The sequence below is a fragment of the Marmota marmota genome, unplaced genomic scaffold (genome assembly GCF_001458135.2).
Source record: "Marmota marmota marmota unplaced genomic scaffold, marMar, whole genome shotgun sequence".
NCBI lineage: Eukaryota > Metazoa > Chordata > Mammalia > Rodentia > Sciuridae > Marmota > Marmota marmota.
The window spans coordinates 3468161-3479506 of record NW_025999941.1 but is presented as its reverse complement, the minus strand read 5'-3'; the positions used below and the strand labels follow the sequence as shown (position 1 = coordinate 3479506).

Sequence of the window (11346 nt, the reverse complement as noted above, 5' to 3'; positions counted from 1 at the left end):
TCTTCATGCATCTTCTGAATCAAAATGACTGGAGCAATGGCCTGGGATTATGGTTTGTGTCTAAAAAGTCCCTCAAAGAACTCGTGTTATAAACAATGCAGAATGTCCAGAGGTTAAAAAAATTGTATTATAAGAGCTGAAATCTGGTCAGTGGATTAAACCATTTGAAGGACTATTGGGTGATAGTTGTAGGCAGGTGGTGTGTGGCTAGAAGAGGTAAGTCACTGGGAGTGTGGCCTTGAATTCTATCTGTGCCTGGCCCCTTCTCTTTCTCTCTGCTTCTCAGTCAATATGAACTGAGCATCTTTCTCCTCTATGCCTTCTGTAATGATGTTCTACCTCACCTACCTCAGACCAGAGTGCTGGAGCTGACCTACAGTGGACATAGAACTCTAAAACTGTAAGCCACAAACAAAAATTTCCTTCTCTAAGTTGTCTTGTCAGATATTTTGGTCAGAGAAATGAAACTTGACTAACACACCGGGTAATCTGTATTTTACCCATCTTCCTTGTGGCAATTCTAATGCAGGACACCTAGTTTTTCACCAGTTTGTGAAAAACTGCCCTAGGAGATCTCTCAAAAATTGGAGACTTGGGCAAAATGATTCTTCTCAAAGTCAAGTTCTAAAGTTCTAAAGTTGTAAGAATCTACTTCAGTTACACAGATAATTATACCTAGGAGTGGTCTTTTCAAATAATGTCCTAAATGTTGTATCATTTTATTTAGCAATTAATAATACGTGAGTATTTTAAATAATTGTTTAGTAAATGGTTAAATTTTTTAAAAGTTAAGAGTAATAGGGTGACTAAGAGTGGGATTTATCTTCTGTGATTTAGTGAACCACATTATGGGATGCCTGACTGCTCAAACCATAGCCCTGTCTTTGACTTGAACACCTGGGAGCAGTTTGCCTAGATTGAAAAGAAATTAGTGCCCAGAAGGAAAGAGTTTTCAGAGTGTTAACCTCACCAAATCTTCTCAAGGTGACAGTAAACCTTGACGTCTTTGCCTAGCTATTGCGTACCAAAAAGACTCTCATTTTCTCTTAATAGTAAAAGAGGAGCAGTGTTCCTTGTAGCAATGGTGTTTTAGCCGTTTTCAACTGACTACAATAGATCTCTCATAAAATTCTGTGCAAATTGCCAGAATGTTAGTTATTTCATCAGTAAGAAGGAGCATAAGTAATAATACTGATGTAAATAATCATCCTGTAAACTTTTTATTGCTGAGGAGTTCAACGTGAGGTCATGTGTTCTGAACATCTGGTTGAATGACTGAATTGTGAATTTTCAAGGTCTTGTGAAGAAGGGTGAGAACTGCCTGCTATCTTTAGGATTCCTGCTTCTTTGTGAAAACACCCAAAGTAGTCAGTGTGGGTAAATAGGAAATTGACCTGCTGGTGTTAAAGATGATCAGGAAACTGTTTTCCTTACCCCTGTTTAGAAAAGTTAAAGATGGAGAGAAAGGTCCCAGTTGTCAGGGTTCTTGGCAGATTATGGCCACAAATTCCTCCTATCTTTGTAGGCAAAATGTTTTATAATATAATGTTGCTACACTTCCTATCAAGAAGTAGATTCCATCTTCCCATCCCTGAAATTGCTCTTGGCCAAGTGACTTGCTTTCACCAACGGGACATTAGTAAATGTGACATAGGGAAGGCTCAGCAAGGGTTAGAACTTTGGGTCTGGCCTCTTCTCCCTACCCTTGGGAACTTTGTAACTAGGACCATGTGAAGGAGCCTGAGAAAGCCTCGTGGATTGAGAGACCCCCATGTTGGCTGTCAGGATTTCCCACCTCCAAATGGAGAGTGAGGCTATTCAAATCCATCGAGTCCCAGGTTAACACACAGACCTGAGAACAATGATAAAATGATTCTCGTTTTAAGCTGCAAAACCCCAAATTTCAGAGTGGTACTTTATACAGGGAAAAGTTAACTAATACAGAAGACCTATCAGCTTTCCATTTTTTGAGGTGTGTTAGTTTTTTTTTCCCCCTTAAGCAAAACTACTTGAAGGCAATGTTTGTAGCTCTTTGTTGGAAACGTATGTTACTGGTTTCATCAGGCTCTTTTGGTCTAACCTGCTTGAGGGATCCCAATTCACTTGCTCCATCTCAGCTGCTCCCACACACCAGAGTTCCTACAGGCCCACGCAGGAGGCCAGAATGAAGGCTGTTGGCTCAGACTCGCTGTGGAGATGGAGGAGGGAGATGGATGGAGGCAGGAGGGATTCCCTTTCTTTCCTCTCTCTGATGGGCTTCCTGAGATTGATTTCTCTGCAAAGCCTGTCTGGGCATGCCCCTCACCTGCCAGGCAACCATCAGTGTCCTTGTCAAGTGTTTCGGGTGTTTCTCTTGAAGCCATGGCCCACACAGTCAGATATTACCTGGGATGGCTTCCAGCTCTCTGTGACTCACTTGGCTTTTCCCATCGGGATTTTAGGACTCTCAGACTGAGATTCTCATTTTATATTCTCAGCATGTCAAACATTTACTTGTGTTTAGGATGCTTCTACCTCAGGGTTCACTTATTACAGTCACTTGCAGGACTTCTGTCAGAAACATTTCGAAGTCTAATGCAGAGGATTAGAATTGCAAATGGCGGCTCCACCAAAGTGGAAAGCCCAAGTTATGATTTGCTCCCTGAAGACTATACTTATTAATTAATTCATTATCAATTAATCAATTTGGATTTTTTTTTTTTTTTTTTGGTTACCAGGGATTAAACTCAGGGGCACTCGACCACTGAGTTATATTCCCAGCCCTATTTTGTATTTTATTTAGAGACAAGGTCTCACTGAGTTGCTTAGCACCTCACTTTGGCTGAGGCTGAAATTCACAATCCTCCTGCCTCAGCCTCCCATGTTGCTGTAATTATAGGTAATTGATTTGTTTTTGTGGGGTGATTCATATACCATTCTAAAACTCACATAATTAAGAAGGTAAAATGGAATATTCCCTATTATTTCCCTCACCTTCATCCCTATGTTCCATTTTCTGGAAGAACAACCCTTTTACCAATTTTCTTTCAACTCCTTACTGAATTGTTTGAATATGTCTCCCTTTATTTTGAAATATTTGTTATTACTTATATACTGTTCTACTCCTTACTTTTCTCATTCAACCACATGTTCTAGACCAGTCACTTCATAGAGAGCTGCCCTGGTCTTCATACTGGCTGAACAGTTTTCCACTATAGGGTAGTAGCAGAGTTAATCTGAAGAGTACCCTAGTAATGGACATTTTGCTTGTTTCCAGTTTTGATATTGTCAAAATGCTGCCATATGACATTGTTATGGGTAGAACAGGAAGTGACTCCAAAGACTCTTGTGTTGAATATTTTGTCTGTAATGCAGCAATGTCTGGAAGTGGGGCCTTATACCTGGAAGGGCATTTCTTATGCTCTGCCCACCCCACCCCCGTTTCCTAACTACTATACACTGAGCAGCTTTCTTTGGCCCTGCCACATCTTTCCGCCATGATGTTTCTGACTTGGAGTCAGGTAACCATGGACTGAAACCTCTGAAACTGTGAACCCAAGTAAATCTTTCCTCCTTTAAGTTGCTCATGTCAGTTGTTTTGGTCACAGCAATGAAAAGCCAACTAACACAAGTTTACATAGATCCCTGAGCACCTGTGTCATTGTATATGTAGGATACGTGCTTGCAAGTGGAATTGCCGAGTTGCAAGGGAGTGTGTTCTTTTTAATATTTCGAATTTGCCAAAATTGCCATGTATTTTCTTAATGCGTTTAAGTTCTTGGGCGCAAAATGCCATCAGTATCTTATCTCTTTAATTGTATTCTCCTACATCTGAGAAGGTGGAGGTTTAGCAGCGTGTGGGAGAGATCTGAGCTGACTCATCAAACAGAAGAGTTGGGGGTAGGGGTTTGGAGGGAAGCTGGGAGGAAACTGATTTGGAGCAAAGAGACAACTGGAGCTGTGCCCAAAACAACACCCTTTCATCATTTTGGGGGAAGCAAATTCTAGGAGGCATCATGAGCACAGCGATGATCAAAAAGGCAGAGGAGAAGAACAAAAATCTGCCGTAGGTAAAGCCAGTCCCAGGCAGTGAAGGGACTAATTAGGAGAGTAAAGAGACAAAGGCTCAGCTCTCACATATGGAGTAGATCTTTAATTACTTTAAATAGGTTAAAGATTCATTACAAATTATGATTTTTCTCCCTGGATATTCTCTGATAACAATAGATGCGTTTTTTTTTCCTCCCCGCCAAGTTGGACACAAAGAGAACAGCGAGAGTGGCTCGCATCACGTTTCTTCAAAACCTCAGGGAACTTCCTTCCTCTAAGGGTGGCATTGCCCAGGCAGCCCTTTCCTACTTTTTGGGTTCTTAAGGGCACACTTCCTAAAATATATGACCTAAAATTCTCCTGCCCCAAGTGTGGGAGGAAGGGCTGGAGGGAGAGACAGCTCCATCTCTGCAAAGCAGCTGGCCTCTGTGGACAGGATGCTGGGGAATAAAGGGGTGGCAGCCCATTCATTCTCAGGTGTGCTCTGACCTCTGCCTTTACCCACCCAGGTCGCCTTCCCTTCCACTCACTCGCTTGACTTGGCTTTAACCATCTTGCTCTCAGTACTTTTTTCAGAAGAGGTGCTTCAGTGGAGGGCAGAATGTCTCTGCTGAACACAGGGGTGTAGGCATGTTGAGGGGCAGAGGTAACAAGAACATCCCTTGAGAATATAAACTACATAATCCCACCAATGTCGCCTTTTTCTTGGGTTGCTGTTGCATTATCGAAAGGAAAGAATAGATGAAAGCAAACACATAGAAATTACATATTTTAGTTAATGAAAAAAGCGTGACATAATTTAGGACTCTGTGGTTCAGATGGAGTTGATCAAATACACTTCAAACAAGACAAGATAACATTCTCACTTGTTATAACACACATCTTGCTGCAATATGTCCTTGGATATTTATTATGTCAATTTTTCTCCTAAGTTAGGCATAGGATTAGAATCTAGGAAGTAGAAATCATATGCTAGGGTAATACTGGACCATCACTTAAATCATGCTCTGCCCTCCTTCTGTCCTCTGATCTCCAAGAAATAAGGAAGATATGTATACTTTAACCAAGCACAGTTCAATGCATATATTAATCACCACCTATTTGAACTTCCTGCCTACAGCAAGTATATCACGAAAACACCAAGCTATAAATGCCTAACACAATTTTGTGTCTACTACTTTCCTAATGGAGTAAAAATAATTCTATTATATTTTAATATAATCTGCTTAGAATAGTTAATTTATAGGCTGGGCTTTTCCATACCATAAATGATTATTTTACAGGGTTGGCTCCTAAAGATTCAATCATATTAGAGATTGAGTGGTCCAGAGTTTGGACTCTTCTAAGTGAAAGAACAACAATAATAAAAATTTCATTTGTTTAATCATTGTCTAATGTAATGATCACATTTTTTTTTAATCCAGTGGAAAGTTTTTTCACATAAACTCCTTAATGGAACCTCAATGCTTAGAGAGCAAATAGAGCCTGGAGTCATGTCTGCTTGTGTTTCTATTCACTGCTCTTCACCCTCTTGCCTTTCCAAGTCTGGATGCCATGAGACCCAGGGCTGAATGGGCTGGCAGAAGGTGGGCATCTCTGCATCCCTGGTACCTGACCTAGTATCTAGCACATCAAAAGTATTCAACCAATGTTTGTGAAACTTCACAGAACCTTATACTTCAGAAATATGAAGATATAATGTTTTGGGTGGACATGTTCAGAGTTGACATTTTGAAAACAGATCCAAATGAGATCTATGTATTTCAAGTGTATGTTCCTTGGCAACATTTAAAAGGGTTACAATGGGAATGTCAGGCCAGTATAATTATAAGGGCTCAATCCACTTTCAGACAAATGTAGGGGACAAAGTAGGATCGCCTGACGGATAGGGAAGAAATACAAGAGTGTTTAATATCTGTTCAACTATTACCAGAAATGTTTGTTTGGCTCATCTGCCTGGCTGATGTGTCCTCCCATTAGTGTGAGCTAAATTGAAAGTGTTACTTTTCCATACAAAGGCATGTGTGTGTGTGTATGTGTGTGTGTGTGTGTGTGTGTGTTTGATTCCTTGGTCAAAAGCATATGGTAGAGTTGTGAACAGATCAGGGAGAAACTTACCCTGAATACTATTTGCCTCACAGAGTCTTGTAAAATGGTTTTAGTTTTGTTGCCAAGATTTTTTAAAATGGGAAATTTTACATATAAATCAATTTTTTCAGTTTCTCTTGAAAAAGTGGAATATCTTACAATACTGTGAGCCTACCTGTTTCTTAATCAGTAGTTCTCAAATTATGGTCCCTAGATCAGCAGCATTGGCATCCCCAGAAAACTTGGTAGACATGCTGGAGGTGGATCCCAGCAATCTGTGTTTTTAACATGCATTCTTAATTTTTTTTTTTTTTTGGTACTGGGAACTGAACCCAGGGGCACTTAACCACTGAGCAACACCACAAGCCATTTATTATTATTTTTTTTTTATTATTTTGAGAAAAGTTCCCACTCATTTGCTTAGGGCCTCGCTAAATTGCTGAGGCTGGCTTTGAACTTGTGATCTTCCTGCCTTAGCCTCAAGTCACTGGGGTTACAGGTGTGTACCACCACATCCAGTATGTGCTTACTTTTGAGAACCACTACTGAGACTAGTCAAGTCTAGCTTGATGGTGTGTTATGCTTTCCACCTAAACTGGTTTACTTGTCCATGTGGCCTTTATGAACCTTTGAGGTTTTGGGGAATCCCCTCCTTTTTGTATAAGGATAGAATCATACAGTATGAAGTCATAAAATTTTCCTACCTCCAGTTTTGAATCTGAGGCCCTAAAGGTCTGAGGTCACTCAGGGATCTTTACAAACCCTAGCATTATCTCATAGGCATATCAGATCTGACTTCCCATCTTTTATTAGCAGATGCCCATGTGGCAGTATAAGAAAATTCAATTAGTACAAACAGATAAGGGCATATTAAAGTCTTGGGAGGAAGAAGGCCCTGGTTGGAGTCCCTAATGCGTACAAGTAAATGGTTAGATAAAGCTTTATTTAATTATATCGCAGGCGGGAAGAGAGTCACGAGTCATCTTGGTTTATTTAAGTGTGTGTGTTTTTAATGAACTTTTCAGAATGTCTGTATGTTTTCTGCCGGTTTGTCAGACAGCCATCAATTACTCAGTGTCACCCTAAATATAAGCAAGCCACCATTTCATTATCAGGGAACATCTACCAAGGCAGACTCTCAATGTGTGAGTTCGCCTTCTGAGTAATTCCCAGGCCGGAGCCTCCCATGGAGGTACTCACGTTTTACTTGCCCAACTGCTATTCTTATTAGATGCAGATGTCTATGACTCTTGGATCAGCCTACATTTTTCTCAGCTCTTTCTAACCCTAGAGATAATGTTTAGCTTCCTGAAATAATTATGAAGTAATATTAATTAGTGCTGATTGAATATTCATGTCTTCTGTATTTCCCATCCCCGGGGCAGGTAAGTGGGGTCATGTGGCTAATTTTTAACAATGGAATGTAAATCGAATGCTGTGTCACTTCTGGTCTGAAACAGTTTAGAGAGAGTGTACCTGCTCCATGCTTTCACTTTTCCTGCTTTTGCAATTTTGGATAGCACATATTTGAGGTGGTAGAAGCTGCTTGGGACTTGAATTCATGTAGAATTCCATGCAGGATAAGTACCTGGCCTACTTAAGCTCTCACAGGAACAATATTCGAGGTTTTGATAGTGTATTGTATCCTGCCTAAATAAACTGTCATAACTCTGAGAAGCTGGGTTAGTTGAGGAATGTGCAGAGACGTCAGTGAAAACCAATTATGAAAGTAAAAAACAGAAGCTTGGAACTTGCACTCAGTAAAGCAGGTCCTTTCAGGGACTGCTCAGCAGCCTATTTGACAATTTCTGGAATGAGGCTTGTTCTAGACTGGGGTCAGTATCCAAGAACATTTTATTTAATGAACAAGACACAGGAGAAGTTACCTGGGCAGTAATGATGCTTAAGATGATATGGGAACCAGGCACAGTGATGCACACCTGTACTCCCAGCTGCTCAGGAGGCTGAGATAGGAGGATCTCAAGTTCCTGTTCCTGAGCAATGTAGGAAGACAAAATAAAAAATAAAAAGGGCTGGGGATGTAGCTAAGTGGTAGAGCACTTGTCTGCATGTGCAAGACTTTGTGTTCAATTCCCAACATATGAAAGAAAAAAGAAAAGCAAAGGAAAGAAATAAGAAGAAAGATGGTATGAGAAAAATCATTGTGGTTTAGGGTAATTTTCTGATTTGCAGCAGGAGCCCAGCTAGTTGCTCACAGGGGAGACAGGGCCAACCCTGTGGAGACTGAAGGATGGGTTAAGCAAGCAGAGCTCCAAGAAAGAGAACTCAGGTTAACTGTAGAACAAATGACTCAAAAGATAAAGGCTGAGTGGGGGTGGGAGATACTCAGGAACTCCAGATGATATTCAGTTTAGAGTTTCGATGACCAGATAGATGGGAATACCATTCTCTGAGAGAGGGGATGTGGGATAAGGGCTTCTGATTTGTTAGCCAAGTTTACCAAGTTTGGGATGTATGCAGGACATCCAGATATCAGTGTTCAAATCAAGAGGTAGCTTAGAATGAGTCATAGCCTCTCATTATTTCAATTAGCTGTCTAGATGGCCATCCCAATTATAGCCAAAGTTGTGGTAAATATGGTGTGCATGCTACACAAATGTAGTTTTAGGACAAGCCTTCTTTTCCCACTTCATTACCCTATAATTTATTTACTCTGACCATTCATAACTAATTTTTGGAGACATATTGAACTTAATCTATGAGAAGATCAAGTTTCACTTTTTTGAACATCTCAATACTGGGTACTGGTGAGAAAGAGAGTATAATTACAGGCAAAATTAAATAAGTAAATTCTGGGTGTAAGTATGTTTACACACAACTAGATATAAAGTTCTTTGGCTGCAAGACAGAACATTTGGTTTACTAAGTTAATCAGAACTTCTCTTCACACTGAGATGCCTCTTCTTGGTTTCTGTCCTACTGTTAATCTTCAGCATGGCTATCTGTGATTATATGAATGGAGGGGAATGGAGAGGTACTCGTTATATTAATTCCAAATAAGAGCAGGTAACCCAATACTACAGTAACAAGGAGGTAGACAGGTGATATAACTAACTGTCCAGTAGTTTTGAGGGCAATAGATTAAGCCTATGCAGTTTTGCCAAGATTCAGGAATAACAACCCACAACCTATCAACTATGAGACAAATCAGAAACTAAGAAAAGAACAAAGCCATAAATAGCTCTTACTGATCATGGTGACAAAGAATTTTCCACCTTTCCCTGTGACTGTAGACCATCCCAGCTCTGAGTTCTGGGTGCACATGCCCATTGGGAATGGCAGTTGGGGGCAAGACTGAGTGAAATGTGTGACAGCATCCCCAAACCCTGGCTCCTGGGCACTGTGACCATCACTGAGTGGGAACATGCAGAGTCCTGTTTCTAAACCTCTCCTATATGAACATTCCGGGGACTCTACTGTCAGGAAGAGATGTCTATTGTGCAGTTGTATGTATGGGTCCAGAGGTCAGGAGCAACACTAGGGAAGGAAATAAGTGCTTTGGAATTGTTAGCATAAAGATAGCGAGAAGGGAAATGCCCACAAAAAGCGTATTCACTGAGAACAGGAACTACTACAGAAACCCGAGCAGCACTAATATCTGAGAGTCACAGAGGTGATTAAAGGAGAGGAGGAGAGAATGGTGTCCGGGGAATCAAGGTAGAAGAGAGTTCTGTGGAAGGGAGAAAGATTGAACTTTTCCTACACACAGAAGCTGGGAGGAAGGTTGCATGGTGGGGTGGGAGGAATGGGGTAGGTGCAGCTCTCTCCTCTGTCTGCCACTCCAGGCTGACAGGGTAGCCAAATTTCAAGCAGCCAGGAGAGCTCTTTGCCTTTGAATGTCTGCAAAGCGGGGTTCAGTTTCATTCTGCCTGAGTTCTCCGAATACATCCTCTGCTGATGCAGGCTGGCATGGGGAGACCCTAAGGCTCCACTAAGATAACCTAATAATGGCTTGGCCAGAGTGCCCCATCTTTCCCAGAGCCACGAGAGACAAGGATGGTGAAGCAATCACTTGCCACCAAAACAGCAGTTGCTGCCACCCCCCACTCAGGATCATCTTCAAGCTGCCTGCTAGGTTGGTTGATATGCCTTTTATTTAGTTTTCTGTTAATTTGCTAAACACTGTTTTGGTCTATGTGATTGTAGAATATAAAAATGCAGTAGGTGGTTTATAGGAGACAAGTTGCAAGAGAATGCTCAGTGCTCTGAGCAGCATATACAATACCTACCCTCCCAGGGCTGGATTTTCCCTCGGGCTAACAGGGAGTGAGCTAAGCCAGGTTCCCCATCCTCTTTACGGCTCTCTTTGACCTGCTCCTCCCCTCAGTGCTGTGTGGTGGGCGTACAACTGTTGCAAGTAGGTGGCACAGCTGTTTGCTTTGACTGCCTCTGTACCTCAGGGATCCCAGCCACACAGTTAACATTGCAGGATGAAAATGGCATTTATGCTTTAATAAACTCACCCTATTTCTTTGTTAGAGGGAAAATGGGGGGGGGATCCCACCCACCACGTTGCCAGCTACATGTCACTGCTCAGAGCACACCATAGTCGCTAATGTTTTCCAAATTCTCCCTTGCATTGGAGATGGAAACCATTAGAAAAATATTGGGATGGTGTGAAGATTTCCCAAACACCTGCCTCCCACCTCTTATGCGCGCATATGCCCAGTTTTTGCAATGCATGTAGTTTTTTTTTTTTGGCCATTTGGTGCATTTTCATTTACAAGTGCATGTATATTTTATAAGCATATGTGTACATACTTCTTTGTGGTTTACTTGTAAATTTCCTAAATGGGGGAAGCCACACAAAGGTCGCCAAGCTGTGGACGGAATTAAATAGCATTTCCTAATAGGAAATAATAAAGCAGGCGGCAGATACCGATAGGCGAGAGGGAAAATGCATTTTCAACCGGAAAGTTATTGAGTGTTTATAATCAAGGAGCTGATTCCATAGAGGAGGGCAGCCCGCCCTCCTCTTCCCTGTCAAATAAATCACCACAGACTCTCAAAGTTGTCGTTGGGAAGAGCTAAATCTTTCAGCCTTTGCTCCTTTTTGTCTTGGTAAAACAACACAGTCACATATCCTTGCTAGGACACCTGTTTCTCCCTCCTCTTTGCCTGCTAGTATCCATCAACATATATTTCATGGGTTACCATGGATGGCGCATTTTGCTGATTTGATTTGAAGTATCCATAACTATGATGGAC

The 11346-nt window shown here is 41.4% G+C and overlaps 1 pseudogene; it reads right to left on the bottom strand.

Annotated features, from left to right (window-relative positions):
* Window positions 1-8956: 8956 nt before the first annotated feature.
* On the bottom strand, window positions 8957-9488 carry LOC107149688 (annotated as a pseudogene).
* Between the last annotated feature and the right edge of the window lie 1858 nt (window positions 9489-11346).